The sequence below is a fragment of the Oncorhynchus masou genome, chromosome 19 (genome assembly GCF_036934945.1).
Source record: "Oncorhynchus masou masou isolate Uvic2021 chromosome 19, UVic_Omas_1.1, whole genome shotgun sequence".
Lineage (NCBI taxonomy): Eukaryota > Metazoa > Chordata > Actinopteri > Salmoniformes > Salmonidae > Oncorhynchus > Oncorhynchus masou.
The window spans coordinates 26,858,355-26,875,626 of NC_088230.1; the positions used below are offsets into that span (position 1 = coordinate 26,858,355).

The window sequence follows — 17,272 nt, forward strand, 5'->3', positions numbered from 1 at the left end:
AGGGTCAGCCCGAGATTTGAACCCTGTGGTACCCCCATAGAGACTGCCAGAGGTCCGGACAACAGGCCCCCGATTTGACAGACTGAACTCTATCTGAGAAGTAGTTGGTGAACCAGGCGAGGCAGTCATTAGAGAATCCAAGGCTGTTGAGAATGCCGATAAGAATACGGTAATTGACAGAGTCGAAAGCCTTGGCCAGGTCGATGAAGACGGCTGCACAGTCCTGTCTTATATCGATGGCGGTTATGATATCGTTTAGTACCTTGAGCGTGGCTGAGGTGCACCCGTGACCGGCTCGGAAACCGGATTGAACAGCGGAGAAGGTACGGTGCGATTCGAAATGGTCAGTGATCTGTTTGTTAACTTGGCTTTCGAAGACTTTGGAAAGGCAGGGCAGGATAGATATAGGTCTGTAACAGTTTGGGTCTAGAGTGTCACCTCCTTTGAAGAGGGGGATGACCAAGGCAGCTTTCCAATCTTTAGGAATCTCAGACAATATGAAAGAGAGGTTGAACAGACTAGTAATAGGGGTTGCAACAATGGCGGCGGATAATTTTAGAAAGAGAGGGTCCGGATTGTCTAGCCCAGCTGATTTGTACGGGTCCAGGTTTTGCAGCTCTTTCAGAACATCTGCTATCTGGATTTGGGAGAAGGAGAAGCTGGGAAGGCTTGGGCAAGTAGCTTCCGGGGGTGCGGAGCTGTTGGCCGAGGTAGCCAGGAGGAAAGCATAGCCAGCCGTAGAGAAATGCTTATTGAAATCCTCGATTATCGTGGATTTATCGGTGGTGACAGTGTTTCCTAGCCTCAGCGCAGTGGGCAGCTGGGAGGAAGTGCTCTTATTCTCCATGGACTCAGACCTTTTTGGAGTTTGAGCTGCAGGATGCAAATTTATCTTTGAGAATTTCTGTTGTCTAACTAAAAATAAGGAAGTAGTAACACAGAATAACAATAATGAGACTATATACAATTAGTACCGGTACCGAGTCAATATGCAGAGGTGTGAGGTAGTTGAGGTATGTACATAGGGGAAAAAGTGAGTAGGCAATCAGGACAGGTAATAAACAGAGTAGCAGCAGTGTATGTGAAAGGTTTAAGTGTCTATGTGTGTGTGTGTGTGTGTGTGTGTTGGAGTGTCAGTGTAGTATGTGTGGGTACTCTAGTGAGTGTACATAGAGCCAGTGCAAGAGAGTCAGTGCATAAAAAGGGGGTCAATGTAAATAGTCCAGGTAGCCATTTGATTAACTAATCAGCAGTCTTAAGGCTTGGGGGTAGAAGCTGTTCAGGAGCTTTTTGGTCCCAGACTAAGATCATACATCTGTAGATATCCATGCAAATCACGCAGCTCAGCTCTCAACGAACTGGCCCCTTCTCCAAAGCATTTGTGTATTATTGCATAGAGAGCATATTCCAAGCCTCTTAATCAACCCACAAGAGGCCTGTCCTTGGTTTATGTCTCCATTTTCATGCAAACGTTCAACAACAACACAGATAAGCTTGTAAACCAAATGAAGCCTGTTGTAGTTGTAATGTACCACAGTGCTAATGCAAGCCAACAGCCCATTCAAGGTCTTCTGTTGAGCGCACCTCAGCCCTCTCAACCCTATTACAGGGTCTGTGTCCCAAATGGAACACTATTCCCTCTATAAAGTGCACTAATTTTAATCAGAGCCCTATGGGCCCAGGTCAAAAGTGGTACAATATAAAGGTAAGCAAGCAGTTTGGGACTTACCCATGGAATTCCATACTCCCAGGGGGGTGTACTCATTAGCCAGTCTGATGGCTAAAGGGCTACCGTACAGCTGTAGCGTTTGCTGGCAAACCGAGTGCGCACCAATTTTACTTGTAGAATCGTGTGAAAAATGACGGGCAGTCAATCGTCTACAGCGAGTGGTCCCTAAAACACAGCGGTGCTGAATGATCTGCAGATGAACACTAGATCCACATCGTTCTGTTTTAGGGACCACCCGCTGGTGACGCTTGACTGTCGACATTTTTCATGCGATTCTACATGTGAAATCAGTGAGGACTCGGTTCTCAAATTACACTCAGAAGTGCTAACTATTCTCGGCCAGCAAACGCTATTGCTGTGTCTGAGCCCTAAGTCTTCAAACGGTAGAAGTCTTCAAAAGCAATTTAAGCCTCCACTTATTTTGGGATGAGAGCAGGGGGGGGGGGGTCAAGTGCTTACAATTATCCAAGGGCACAATGGCTTTAAAGTGCTTTGAAGTATCAAGACTATGTTAGAGGGGTCCTAGGCAAGTCAACAATACAAAAAATTAAGTGAGCAATTACAGATGATCTGAATACATTATCATTAGACCAAATTACAGTGGTTTGTTCCTTATCAGGAAGTTCAGTTTGCAGATTAATTATTCAGTGTATTTCATAAATGTTCTCCTATACCTCAGTACTGCTACAGCTATAGTAGCAGCCAGTGTACTTAAATAACCCAACATCAATATTCTCGGCAGAGAAAAGGTCGTTTTTATAAAGAAATCTGATGTGACAGAAATGATATTTTCTCATTCACTTGATGCAGCAGCAATGTGAGTTTTGCTTTTGCTCAGGGCTGCTTCAATAAGGGCTGTTCTGTATAGGGTGTAAGGAAAGACCCACAAACATGCATGACTGACTGTCTCTCTACTGTGGGAGTAAAGCGACAAGGGAAGGGAGAATAATAATCGGCTTTCCTTTCCCCATTCACACATTAAAATTCCCCAGGACCGCTGGCGGCAGGGCTGTCTGTATACACTAGCATTCAGAGAAATGCACCCATCGTCACACCATGAAGGCTAGGATAATCAAATTGTATCAGTCACATGCGCCGAATACAACTGTGAAATGCTTACAAACAAACCTTTAACCAACAATGCAGTTAAGAAAAATAAGAGTTAAGAAAATAGACTAAATAAAACTAAAGTAAAAAATATATAAAATTAACAATAACGATGCTTTATACAGGGGGTACCGGTCCCGAGTCAGTCAGACTAGCGCTGTGGGGACCACTGACAACTTTTTCTTCAACATTTACTTCAAGGAACTTACCTTTGTGTGTGTGTGAGAGAGTACTCTACATGTACACAATATGCAGTACTATAAATGATTTGAGTCATCCTATACACTTGTAACATCCTCCCCCCGTGTGTGTTCTGGTCCTTACCTGGCAGGTGATCAAGACGTGCTCTGCTAGCCGGTTGATCTCAGACAGGACATGACAGATGAGCAGGGACCTCAGCAAGCTGTTCCCTCCCAGCAGGGTCAAACACTCTGTCAGCCTCTCCTCAACCTGGAACTGACAGAGGCCAGACGGACACACTTAAACACAGGACACAGTAACACTCACACCAACACATACCCCATCACTCAACCTGGAAACTGACGGAGGACACACGTTCACACCACCCATCATATCCTATCACTCAACCTGGCCACTGTGCTGATCCACACCGGGTTACAAAGACCTAAACGCCTGTCAGTTCAGTGGATTTACTTGTGTCCGCTGTCACCTACAGTATGAGTCAAACAAAAGAGCAGTTTGTTTGGTTTGGCCTTAGAGAGGGGGGTGAGATTATGGATTAGATGATGTTTTGTGAGATACCATCACCTTTTCTTTTTCGAACAAAGGCCTGTAGGGATTACATTTTGTTTGGAAAAACCCAGACATGTAGTAGCATGAGGTGGGAGCAGCGATTACAGTAAACAAGATTGCATTGATCAACCCAGAGTTGCTCCATCAGTGCTAGCTAGCTCTAGTACAGTGTATAGGATCTTCATCAGGGTGGGAGATGTACTTTTTGGTCCAACAAATCTATAATGACGATAAATCACAGAAAACACTGTACCCCCACCCTGCTTTCAGCACTGTAGTGTTGAGATTCTCTCTCCCAAAGCTGACAGACACACACAAATACATCTGTAGGCTGAGGATTTGTTTGGAACAGCAGAGATGAGAACGGTGACAGTATAACGTCACCTCTACACAGTGTGGATGCTATACAATAGGCTACTGTAAATACTATGATACAAGACATATTCAGATGAGACTATAGGTCCAAGGTTCCACATCGCCAAGAGAATAAACTAGACAATGTAAGCCTTCACATGAGAGAGACAGCCAATAACTGAGCTCCCTCAGAGAAAAAGGGGGGCATGATAAAACAGTAAAAGTGAGACTAGTACGTGACCAGACAGAAAACCAAGCTGGGTGTTATTCTCAAAGACTGAAATGAAATACAGTCATGAAATAAAGCTAGTATTGCTATGAGAGTGACATTTGGCTGACGCCTCTGGGGAGTCAAGATATGCAATTTCATTGTCTGGGCGCTTCACTTCGGCTTCACCTCCACGACTAGAGTAGACTGGCCTGTCTCTGGTCCTCTAGTCCTCAGTCCCAGACAGCTGCGGAGCCATTACAGACAGACAGAGGGGCAAGGAATCCATTCAGACACAAGAGCCCCAGCATTGCCATCATCATCACCAAGGCTGGGGGCTGCAGTCAGTTTAAATTATATATAGGCTATGAGTGTTGCCTATTGAGAGAGGCCTCTATAACCTAATTTCATCATCAAGGAAACTGTCCATCTGTATTTCCATGGATAGAGAATACATTGTGTTATCAAAGACAAGGTAGAGATTTGATCAACATATCAGGCAGATATTCAGAGGCAGTAACGGAACATAAAATGTTCAAGTCTAAATACTTGTGTAAACTAATGAAAAGGTGCTTGGAACCAAAAATCGATCACATGATAAATTTGAATTTATATTGCCTAAAGCGCAATATAGAACAGGAATAGTAACACAACATACACTTCAATTAAGGATTTCCTCCAGCGATGCCCCATGTGAAGATGCTGATGAACATGAATACTTGTGTCAGTTGGGTCATTCCACTGAATTAGTGCTGTAAGAATATTTTAAGATAATACACAACGCAGAGGACTAGAGGTCAACAGGGAATTAACGATCAATGGAAATAGCTGTTTTTCAGTTCAACATCTGGTTAGAATCTGTGTAGGGGTTTCAGTCCTGGACTCCTAGCTACATGTGGCAAGATCTCATTGGTCTGAATCGTCAATACATTGAGCCTGAAACAGGATACTTGTTATTTGCCATTGGCCCAATTTTACTGCAAGGAATTTTAATTGATCAACGACAGGCTAGGTTTGGGGGTTATAAAGTACATCCTGTCACTTTGTTCTGTGGAGAATCATTGAGGACAGGGAAGAATGAATATCAACCATCTACTTTCTAGCATAAAATCTATGATTTGTTATTTTTGAATAAACCTATTTTTCTCCCCCTGATTTGCTTTGGGGTCTGTGTTATTGAAGAATAACATCAACTGATAACAGTGCCTTTTGCATCCCTTTGATATTTTGTACACAAACATTGAATTTTCTTTGTTCATCTTTCCCTCGATTCTGACTAGTCTCCCAGTCCCTGCCGCCGAACGACATCCCCACAGCATGATGCTGACACCACCATGCTTCACCGTAGGGATGGTGCCATGTTTCCTCCAGACGTGATGCTTGGCATTCAGGCCAAAGAGTTCAATCTTGGTTTTATCTGACCAGAGAATCTTGTTTCTCATGGTCTGAGAGTCCTTTACATGCCTTTTGGAAAACTCCAAGTGGGCTGTCATGTGCCTTTTACGGAGGAGTGGCTTCTGGCCACTACCATAAAGGCTTAATTGGTGGAGTGCTGCAGAGATAGTTGTCCTTCTGGAAGGATCTCCCATCTCCACAGAGGAACTCTGGAGCTCTGTTAAAGTGACCATTGGTTTCTTGGTCACCTCCCTGACCAAGGCCCTTCTTCCCTGATTGCTCAGTTTGGTCGGGTGGCCAGCTCTAGGAAGAGTCTTGCTGTTTCCACTTCTTCAATTTAAGAATGATGGGGGCCACTGTGTTCTTGGGGACCTTCAATGCTGCAGAAATGTTTTGGTACCCTTCCCCAGATCTGTGCCTCGACACAATCCTGTCTCGGAGCTCTACGGACAATTTCTTCGACCTCGTGGCTTGGTTTTTGCTCTGACATGCACTGTCAACTGTGGGACCTTATATAGACAGGTGTGCGCCTTTCCAAATCATGTCCAAGCAATTCAATTTGCCACAGGTGAACTTCAATCAAGTTGTAGAAATATCTCAAGGATGATCAATGGAAACAGGATGCACCGGAGCTTTCGAGTCTCAAAGCAAAGGGTCTGGATACTTATGGAAATAAGGGATCTTTAAAAAAATATATATACATTTGCAGAAATGTGTAAAATCCTGTTTTTGGTTTGTCATTATAGGGTATTGTGCGTAGATTTGTGGAAAAAAAACATAATTTACTATATTTTAGAATAAGGCGGTAACGTAAACAAAATGTGGGAAAAGTGAAGGGGTCTGAATACTTTCCTAATACACTGTAAATAGGCTAGAAATGCTTTTATATTTTTATAATTGAAATGTTTTAGTGAAGCTTGCAATAATTTCACAAGGGGATTTATGTCTGAATTAAGATTAAGCCGTCAACCTTGTTACAGCCAACCCTGTTACTTTATTTGGCACTTCATAGACACTTAGTTTAGGCAATTATTTATTCCCCCCCTTTTAATTGTATTTTTACACAATTTAAAAGGGTATCAAATTGGTGGATCAACCCAGTTGTTACAAACCCACCATTCCCTAACATGGTAAACACATATTTAACCAGCAGAAAGGTAAAGCTACTGTACAATGTGCTCTAGCCAGCAATAGGGCTGGATCTGGCGTAATTTCCCAGGGGGGGGTTAATTTGAATGAATCAACTTTAAATTAAATGAGGGGTAAAAATAGAAAATCACACAGCACTGGTGGATCCCACTACTTTCACGCCCACAATCGCAAATGACATCAACAAGCCCCAGTAGCAGCAGCAGCTATTACGCTAATTACAGGATGGAGCTGGAAATCATTTCAACAACTCCTACGGTATCTACGATGACTCCATCTCCAAAAAGAATTCCCAGCAGCAGTGACACTCCTCCTGCATACAGCGTATTCTAGCACCACCTAGAATCTACTGTAACAGGACAGAACTATGAGGCCCCCTCCATCTCCCCTCCTCCCTCTCCAAAAAATAATACTCAGCAGTGACACTCCTCCTGCATACAGCGTATTCTAGCACCACCTAGAATCTACTGTAACAGGACAGAACTATGAGGCCCCCTCCATCTCCCCTCCTCCCTCTCCAAAAAATAATACTCAGCAGTGACACTCCTGCTGAAACAACATAAAGCCTACTCTAACATCATCGCTATGTGGCCACTGGAACGGCCCTATAACAGACTGGCACAAAACTATCTGGCACTATCTGTTTGCATCGTAACGGTGCAGCAACAAAACTGTTAGCAATGACTAAAACCATTACCCTTCCTCAGTCAATCAAACAAACTGTGAGCTTTTGGTCCTCAGCTCATGGTCCTCCTGGAGTCAGAAGTTTTTTTGACTCAATGAAGGAATGTAGTCAGAAATGCTGATGAATGTCTTGCTCCAGCTGTGCATGCAACTGGTTCACCTCTGATGCTCACAGGCAATGTGTATTGGAAGAGATATCTGAATGTTCTGAATGTTCTTCGCCCAGCATACACCCCTCCAACCAGACATACTTTATCTTCTAATTTGCTGGATGCAGAGTTCAACAGAGTTTGAGTGAAGGTCAAGCAAATCATAGAGAAGGCAGACTGTTTTGAAATCAACTCTGATGGGTGGTCAAATATTCGTGGGCAAGGAATAATTAACTACATCATCTCCACCCCTCAACCAGCGTTCTACAAGGGCACAGACACAAGGGACAGACACACCGATCTCTACATTGCAGATGATCTGAAGGCAGTCATCAATGACTTGGACCACAGAAGGTATCTGCACTGGTAACAGACAATGCTGCGAACATAAAAGCTGCTTGGTCTAAAGTGGAGGAATCCTACCCTCACGTCACACCCATTGGCTGTGCTGCTCATGCATTGAATCTTCTCCTCGAGGACATCATGGCACTGAAACAATGGATACACTCTACAAGAGAGCCAAGGAAATGATTAGGTATGTGAAGGGTCATCAAGTTATAGCAGCAATCTACCTCACCAAAGAAAGTGAGAAGAATAAGAGCACCACATTGAAGCTGCCCAGCAACACCCGTCGGGGTGGTGTTGTCATCATGTTTGACAATCTCCTGGAGGGGAAGGAGTCTCTCCAAGAAATGGCCATTTCACAGTCTGCCAATATGGACAGCCACATCAAGAGGATCCTCCTGGATGATGTATTTTGGAAGAGAGTGGTAAGCAGCCTGAAACTCCTGAAACCTATAGCAGTAGCCATTGCGCGGATTGAGGGAGACAATACCATCCTGTCTGATGTTCAGACTCTGCTCCCAGATGTAAGAGAAGACATCCGTACTGCCCTTCCCACTTCACTGTTGCTACAAGCAGAGGAAACTGCAGTTCCGAAACACATCAAAAAGCGTGACTTCTGCCTGAAGCCCATACACACCACAGCGTACATGTTGGTCCCTAACTGTAGTATGCTGGCAAGAGCATCCTGTCTGGTGCAGAAATCAACTAGGCCTATGGTGCAATCACTACCATGTCTCGTCACCTTGGCCTGGATGAGGGCAAGGTTCTTGGCAGTCTGGCGAAGTACACTTCCAAGCAAGGGCTTTGGGATGGAGATAGTAGTCGTGCCAACATATCACATCAGCCACCTGGTGGAAGGGACTTTGTGGATCTGAGGCTCTTTCCCGTGTTGCCTCCATCATCCTCCAAATCCCACCAACATCACCCGCCTAAGAGCGCAACTGGTCCTTGTTTGGGAACACACACCAAAGCATGCAACAAGCTGACCAATACAAGGGTTGAAAGATTGGTTTCCACCTGGGAAAATTTTAGGCTTTTTGAGCCTGACAACGAGCCATCCTCAACATGGTTGGAAAGTGACAGTGAAGATGAGGCCTCAGAGTCTGATGTTCAAGAGGTGGACATTGAGGAGGTCCAGGGAGAAGACATGGAAGCCTGAGATGGAAGCCTAGACTATCATTGTATGTTGAAAACATTTTTGGGAGATGCGATGGATCATTGGGGATAATTCACTATTCTCTTTATTTTGTTGTTCAGTGAAATCATCCCATGTGAACTCATTTAATTAAAGTTCAATTCGTAACTAAATGTTTTTTTTTTGTATTTCTATTGGAAGGATTTAATCATTTGCAAGTATGTCTACTTATGATAAGGTAAAAGGTATATGCTTCTGTCTCCATATGATATGGTAAATATATCCAATATATCCAAAAAACATCTACATTTAAATGGTATTAGTTTTTTCCAACTGCTTATACACAAAATCTTTTCATGTCACACGCTTTTTGAAACCTCTCACTCAAAGTTCTAAACTACACACCAAGTATCCAAAACCATAAGCTATTTCTCAGCCTTTGACTCAGTTGTCAATTGCATAAAACACTTTTTTCAAAACACTACACACAATTCTCTACCTAAAACACAAAAGTCTAACAGGAAGTGACTTGCTTTCCTTTTCCAAACACAACCAATTAAAATGCAACACTTATTCACCAAGTCACACACACACTCCTCACATGTGCAAATGTAACGGCGTTCTTCTTTAGTTGAAAGAGAGTCGGACCGAAATGCAGCGTGTAGGTTACTCATGTTTATTTAGTGAAGACAAACGAACGAACTATACATGAACAACTAAATAATACAAAACAACAAACGGAACGTGAAACCTATTACAGCCTGACTGGTGAAACTAACACAGAGACAGGAACAATCACCCACGAAATGTAAAGCGAAACCCAGGCTACCTAAATACGGTTCCCAATCAGAGACAACGAGAATCACCTGACTCTGATTGAGAACCGCCTCAGGCAGCCAAACCTATTAAACACACACACCCCTAATCAGCTACAATCCCAACTACTACAAACCCCAATATGAAAATACAATACAATAAACCCATGTCACACCCTGGTCTAACCAAATATATAACGAAAACACAAAATACAATGACCAAGGCGTGACAGCAAACACTAATAGCTTAACTGATCACTCACCAATTACGGTGTGACCATGAGAGAGGCTGGAATGAGAGTCCAGCCCAACTTGAGTCGATTTACAGTGGCGTCCATAATTCGAACCTTCAGAAATGAGAACAGGTATGCAACTATCTAATGACTATTTTACAGTTTCATTGGATTGCTTAAACACTAAAATTAAAAGTAGTACACTATTAGCAAAACCTTACACTCAAGAAGCAAAACATCAGCCCATATTTGCACAACTATAAGCATATTGTCAACCTCACACTTGTTGCAAAACTCTACACACAGTGATTTGCAAAACACTAAACACACTTAACATACATTACACACAAAAATCTATCATGATGTCACGTCCTTGCAATACCAAAGCACTGACTGTCAAATTACCACACCGTCCAACCAATTGGTTCAACACAGTCATAAGGTGTGCAAACACTCGTTTGCTTAATTGTAGACACACCAATCAGGTTTATAAGCACTATAAAAAGCAGCAGGTGAGTTCATCGGTCTTCAAGTACAATGGAAAGAGTCAGAGAAAGAGTAAGACGAGGACGAGGAGGAGGATGAGGAGGTGGACGAGGAGGAGAACGAGGAGGACGAGGAGAACAAGGAGGATGAGGAGGAGGACGAGGAGGAGGAGGAAAGGGAGGAAGAGGAAGACAAGGTGCTCAGAGAGGACCGAATCTGACAAATGAGATCCGCGCAACACTGGTTGACCACGTTGTCAACCACGGCCTGACGCTGAGGGAGGCTGGACTGCGAGTACAGCCAAATCTAAGCCGATATACAGTGGCAAGTGTGATGAAAACATTTCGACTGGAAAATAGGTATTGTAAAAATATCATCATATCAAAAACATCTGCACGGTTTCAATAACTGCTTACAGTACTGTATTCTATGCACTATCAGCACTTCTGTTACCTTTTCCTGTGAAATTACTGTACTATTGTATACTGTTTTTTTTCTACATAGGATTGAGGGTCAGGGACAACAAGGGGGAAGGCCTCCTATGTTCACAGAACAGCAAGAGAGGGAGATAGTAAACATGGTTTTGGCCAACAATGCTATAACACTCAAGCAGCTCCAAGCTAACATTGTCAATAACCACGCCATTTTCAACGATATCCATCAGGTCTCAACATCAACACTGGGACGCATCCTAAAAAAAAAAACATATTCAAATGAAACAAATTTATCGAGTGCCTTTCGAGCGCAATTCCAAAAGGGTGAAACAACTGTGGCATGATTATGCAGAGGTGTGTATTCACTTTAGCAGTGTGATCTTGCATACTGTCTCATAATCTTTTACTGTACTGTAATATGTATACTAGATCTACACTGAACTACACAATTTTGACTGACTGTTTTTCAGAGAGTTTTACGAATGGATGGAGAGGAGATCCAGCATGAGTTAATTTATGTAGATGAGGCTGGGTTCAACCTGACGAGAACACGAAGGAGGGGAAGAAACATCATTGGCCACAGGGCTATAGTCAATGTCCCAGGGCAATGTGGGGGTAATATAACACTCTGTGCAGCCATTACACAGAATGGGGTCCTCCACCGCCATGCCCATATGGGCCCTTACAACACAGCACTCATACTTACATTCTTAGACCAATTGCACAACATAACAGCAGAAAATCAAATCGATCATATGTAATACATTGTTGTTTGGGACAATGTGTCTTTCCACTGCTCTGCTCTGGTTCAGAACTGGTTTCAGCAACATCCACATTTCACCGTCCTATATCTTCCACCATACTCTCCATTCCTCAACCCTATAGAAGAGTTTTTCTCGGCATGGCGGTGGAAGGTATATGATCTCCGTCTCCAGGCTGAGGTACCCCTCATCCAAGCCATGGAGGAGGCCTGTGACCAGATGGAGGTAGCAGCAATGCAAGGATGGATTCGTCATTCAAGACGTTTCTTTCCAAGGTGTCTTGCTAATGACAACATTGCCTGCGATGTTGATGAAATTCTCTGGCCAGAACCAGCTATGTCTAGTTATTTATATATATATATATTTTTAACTTACAATACGTAAAGTGACGTTTGGTTACAGTGTTATGAATCTACATGTCAAAATTTTGGGCGTGTTGAGAAATAAATTAGTTTCTTCAGTCTGCAACATTGGTCTTGTGTAGTGTTTGGTGAATTTACATTATATTTGTACTTTGTTGATAGTAGCCTACTCTAATCATAGGGAAGTAGAAGTGCTAAAAGTGTTTTAGGTTTATCACAGCAGAGTGTTACTCGTGCAAACAGAGTATAGTAATATGAAACGTGTGTGTTTCATATAGTAACAAAGTGTGTTTTTTTTAAAGTGTATAGTTTTTACAAGAGTGTTTAATTTTGCAAAGGATAGTAGTGTTTTGCTGATTGGGTGTGTGGTTGTGCTAATTGTGTGTAGTATTTTGAAAACACGGGCCCTGTTTTGAAAATTATGCTTAAGCAATCAAAAAAAACTGTAGCATTACAGTAATGTACTGTAAAATACGCATGACTGCATAGTATTGCATAAACATTTATAACTCTAAGCCATCCATTTACTGCACTGCATTGATTGAATGAGGTTGGTTATCAATGCTGTACTACCTTTTTTTGTACATTGTTTACAGTACCTATGCTGAACACATACTGTGTTTGGATGGAAACTGTATTTGAGTGGAAAAGCAAAGACATCATGGAGGATGAGGACACTTGTTTACAGATGTACAGATGTTGGTTTTGGCCAACAATACAATTAGGATTCGAGAGATAAGAGAGCATATATTGAATAATGACACCATATTTAACAACATCAATGCTGTAAGCCTGTCGACCATACAACGCATCCTCCAACGGCACAGAGTGAAGATGAAACAACTTTACAAGGTGCCATTTGAGAGAAAGTCTGACAGAATCAAGAATATGCGACCTGACTTTGTCGAGGTATGTATGCAACACTACTTCCAGTACTTCAGACATACCATATTTACTCATCTGTATATCCTTTTGTCTGTTACAGAGTATTGGAGCTGAATGCCCATGTAATTCGCCATTAATTTATTTATGTGGATGAGGTTGGCTTCAACCTCACCAAAACCAGGCGCAGCGGAAGAAATGTAATAGGACAGAGGGCAATTACCAATGTCCCTGGACAGCGTGGGGGTAATATAACTATGTGTGCTGCCATCACTCAAAACGGGGTCCTCCACAATGCCACACTGGGTCCGTACAACCCCGGCCATATGCTCACTTTTCTGGGTGCAAATTACACAATGCTTGTCCCTGATCCAGATCAGAAGCCTGCAAGCTTTGGGGTTTTATGGGACAATATTATGTTCACCGGGCTGTTCTGGTCCAAAACTGGTTTGCCACCCATCCACAATTTGTAGTTTTGTACCTACCCCCATATTCACCTTTTCTAAATCCCATAGAGGAATTCTTCTCAGCCTGGCGCTGGAAAGTGTATGATCGCCAACCCTATGCCCGCATGCCGCTTCTGCAGGCAATGGAGGACGCATCTGGGGTCTGAGAGGTTACCTCTGTCCAAGGTTGGATACACCATGCTAGGAGATACTTTCCTTGATGTTTGGCAAGAGAAAACGTATCTTGACGAAAACGTATCTTGATGAATTATAGTGGCCAGACCCAGGCCCGAGAAGAGATGAAGCGTAGCTTCGCACTGGTGACTGCCCCCCCCCCTACCAATTCCTGGACTGACCCCCCGGGACCCCACACACAATTGTGTTCTTTACTGTATTCTAAAGAATATACTTTTGGTTTACATATGTTTATGGTTTTGTTGTATGCTACTGTATACAACAGTAATGTTTGGCCTAATAAATATTTTCTGTTTCTACATTGCATTGGTGTTTACAGTGTACTTGTTACCCCTCTCAGCAGATGACTTTCACTGTAGAACATTGTATTGAAATGTAGATATAAGCCTATGAAAGACCAAAGAGATTTAGATTTAGAAGAACAGTGTTTACATGGTATATCCAAAAATGTACTATTATGAAAGCAGTGTTTGCCATTTGATGCAAATGCTTCATTCTGACATGTGTTTAAGGCATTTTGAATGCAGTGTTACATTTTGAAGGAGATGAGAGGCATTTTGCATTTTGTGTGCAGTTTTGGGAATTGTGTGTAGAGTTTTGAAAAAAAGGAGACAGTTTTGAAAACTTGTGTAAGCAGTTGGAAGAAATATATATAATTTGCATATATTTCCGCTAATTCCCATATATTTCTGTTAATTCCCATATATTCCCACTGAAAGTTTCCACCTCTGAATATTCCCCAAAATGTGCAACCCTGTTTTGGTTCTGTATTCTAGCACTTTGGATTTGTAAATGATACAATGAATATGAGGTTATAGAGCAGACTGTCAGCTTTAATTTTAGGGCATTTTCATGGTACCAAATCATTGGATTCTACCATGATTATGGATAGTCCTGAATTAATTGTGAATAATGATGAGTGAGAAAGTTAGACCCACAAACATCAAACACCCAAAAATGCTAACCTCCCCTGTTTTTGTAATCGTGAGAGGTTAGCATGTCTTGGGGGTATGATATTTGTGCATCTAACTTTCTCACTCATCATGATTCATTCAGGCCTATCCATAATCATGGTACCATCCACATTAATGTTGAGTGTTTAGAAACATTATATTCTTATTTACAATAAAAGTGACTCCAAAATGACAATACAGTATTTACCATTAATTTCTACTTGCCACAAAATTATCTGGAACACAACCAAAACAAACAGCAAATGCATCCAAGAAGCTTGATGTAATCATTGCATGCTAGGAATATGGGACCAAATGTAATTTATTTTTATTTTATTTGACCTTTATTTAACTAGGCAAATCAGTTAAGAACAAATTCTTATTTTCAAAATACTACACTTGATTACTTTAATACAAATATAAGTGAATTTATCCCAATACTTTTGGTCCCCTAACATGGGGGAGACTAGGTACAAAAAGTGCTGTAATTTCTAAACGGTTCACCCGATATAGACGAATACCCTCAAATTAAAACGGACAGTCTGTACTTTAACCCCATAATCATTGTATCATTTCAACTCCAAAGTGCTGGAGTAGAGCCAAAACAAAACCGAAGATTGTCACTGTGTCAATAATTATGGCAGACACTGTGTATCCTCCCACCTATTAATCTTCATTTAGAAAGGGACAACACGCCCTTCACAACTCAACTGTGACAGCCTTTATTCAAGCCTGTTGACACTAAGGTGATTGTCTGTCCCCTCAGAAGCTAATAAGTATTGGTAATGCCAGTCAACGCATAAGTCATTACACACAGCGGGTGGGGTGCTGTTTAAAATGCCAGGCCTGTTCCCCCATTTCATATCTCATATCACACTTGTTCTCCATGCACTTCTTTACTTCCTCCTACAATATCACCAGTCTGGGAGGAGTTATACATTGCTGTTACATTAAAATAGAAAAATGTATTATCTTATAAACGTACATGAAGAATGAATATCAGAAGCACTCTACCAACCTCACCATTCTCCCCTCAATATCCCAGTGGGACAAATTATGGCTGTCTATAAACTGTGTGTGGATCATTAGATTTTAGTGTCATGGGTCAAAGCAAAGGCCATTTCATCAGTTATAGCTTCGGTGGGCTTTGAATAAAGGTTAACAGCTGGCGATATAAGCACCTATAAACTTCAATGCCACTTGATGACCTTCATTTCTTTCCGAGGGTCATGAATTTATCGATCTCAGGTCAACTTGACATTACATTTAGTCATGTGAAGATCTTACACATTGAGATTAAAATGAGAACAATATAGGTATACAGTTTTAGAATTAAGAAATAAGGCACGAGGGGGTGCGGTATATAACAAGGCTAACTACACCGCTCGCGTCACGTGCGCGAGAGTTGCAAAATAAATGTAGAAATCTATGTTGTTCAGTTAATGCACGCGCCAACGAGCATCTGCGTTGCACTGCAAGTCCTGCCTCTCCCATCTCCTCATTGGTTTATAGAAGCCAAATTGCTAGAGATGTCGCCGACAGAAATGGCCGCCTCACTTCGCGTTCTCAGGAAACTATGCAGTATTTTGTTTGTATTATTTCTTACATTGTTACCCCAGGAAATCTTAAGTTTTATTACATAGAGCCGGGAGGAACTATTGGATATAAGAGCGTCAACTTACCAACATTATGACCAGGAATACGACTTTCCCAAAGCGGATCCACCCATCTCAGTGAGCTCTTTCAGGGCATCTTCCATGTGTGCCACAAACTTCAGGGAGTGCTGTCTGTGGGAGAGCCAGTGGTCCACTGCCTGAGCTGCCACTAGGGACGCCGCAGGAGCAGTGAGTGAGGGGGCAGGGCCCTGGCATCTCTACCTAGCTGCCACCACACAGGACAGCAGCTGGCACACTGAGTCTTCCACCACCAACCTGTCCCCATCTCCTCCCTGTCCAGGCTGAGCCCTCCAGCCTCTGCTCCCATCACCTCCACCTTCCACCTCTCCCACCCTGTTCAGCCAACATAGGCATTGGAGGAACTGCATACAGAGCAGCATGGCCTTTCCCCGAGGGCCTAACTCACACAGACTGGAGAATGGTATCTGGGGAGCCATGGTGGTGACAGGTGGGAAGGCTGGCTGGGCACTGGGTGGTTCTGCAGAGTCTTGAGTGGGTTGCAGTGTCTGTTGTTTTCTGTCCCACAGCCAGAGTCCATGTCTGAGTTGAGCTGATATTTCAACGAGCCTGGGCCCACAAGGTCCTGAGAGAGCCCATGAAACCATCGCCTGCAGGTTGCACCAAGTCAGACAGACATGAGCTTATTAGGATCACCATTCACATCTCATTGTCAGCCTCATTATATTCTGTGACACTGAATGAAGCATTGTATCTAAAACATTGCTGTTTTCACCCAATTAGCTATGTTATTAAACCTCATTCAATCATGTCTCTCTCACCTTTATAGCAATCCACTGTCACCTTGTGTAATTTTATATAGCCGCATTCTTAAATGTTTTTTGCACATCAAAGGACGATGGGCCTTGTTTCCAAAGCAACCTTGTGTGTCCATAACCTCATTAATGAGCTAGATGCATTAGCAACAATGCCCTTCTGTTCAATAATACACCAGGCTAATAGATAGACTCTGAAAACAGCAGCTTGTCCACTCCTCACATAGACATTGTAATCCAATTACCAT

The 17,272-nt window shown here is 42.5% G+C and overlaps 1 pseudogene; it reads right to left on the minus strand.

Annotated features, from left to right (window-relative positions):
* LOC135505641 (meiosis-specific protein MEI4-like) overlaps window positions 1-16,856 on the minus strand; it is a 34,810-nt pseudogene extending 17,954 nt beyond the window's left edge.
* Window positions 16,857-17,272: the final 416 nt, after the last annotated feature.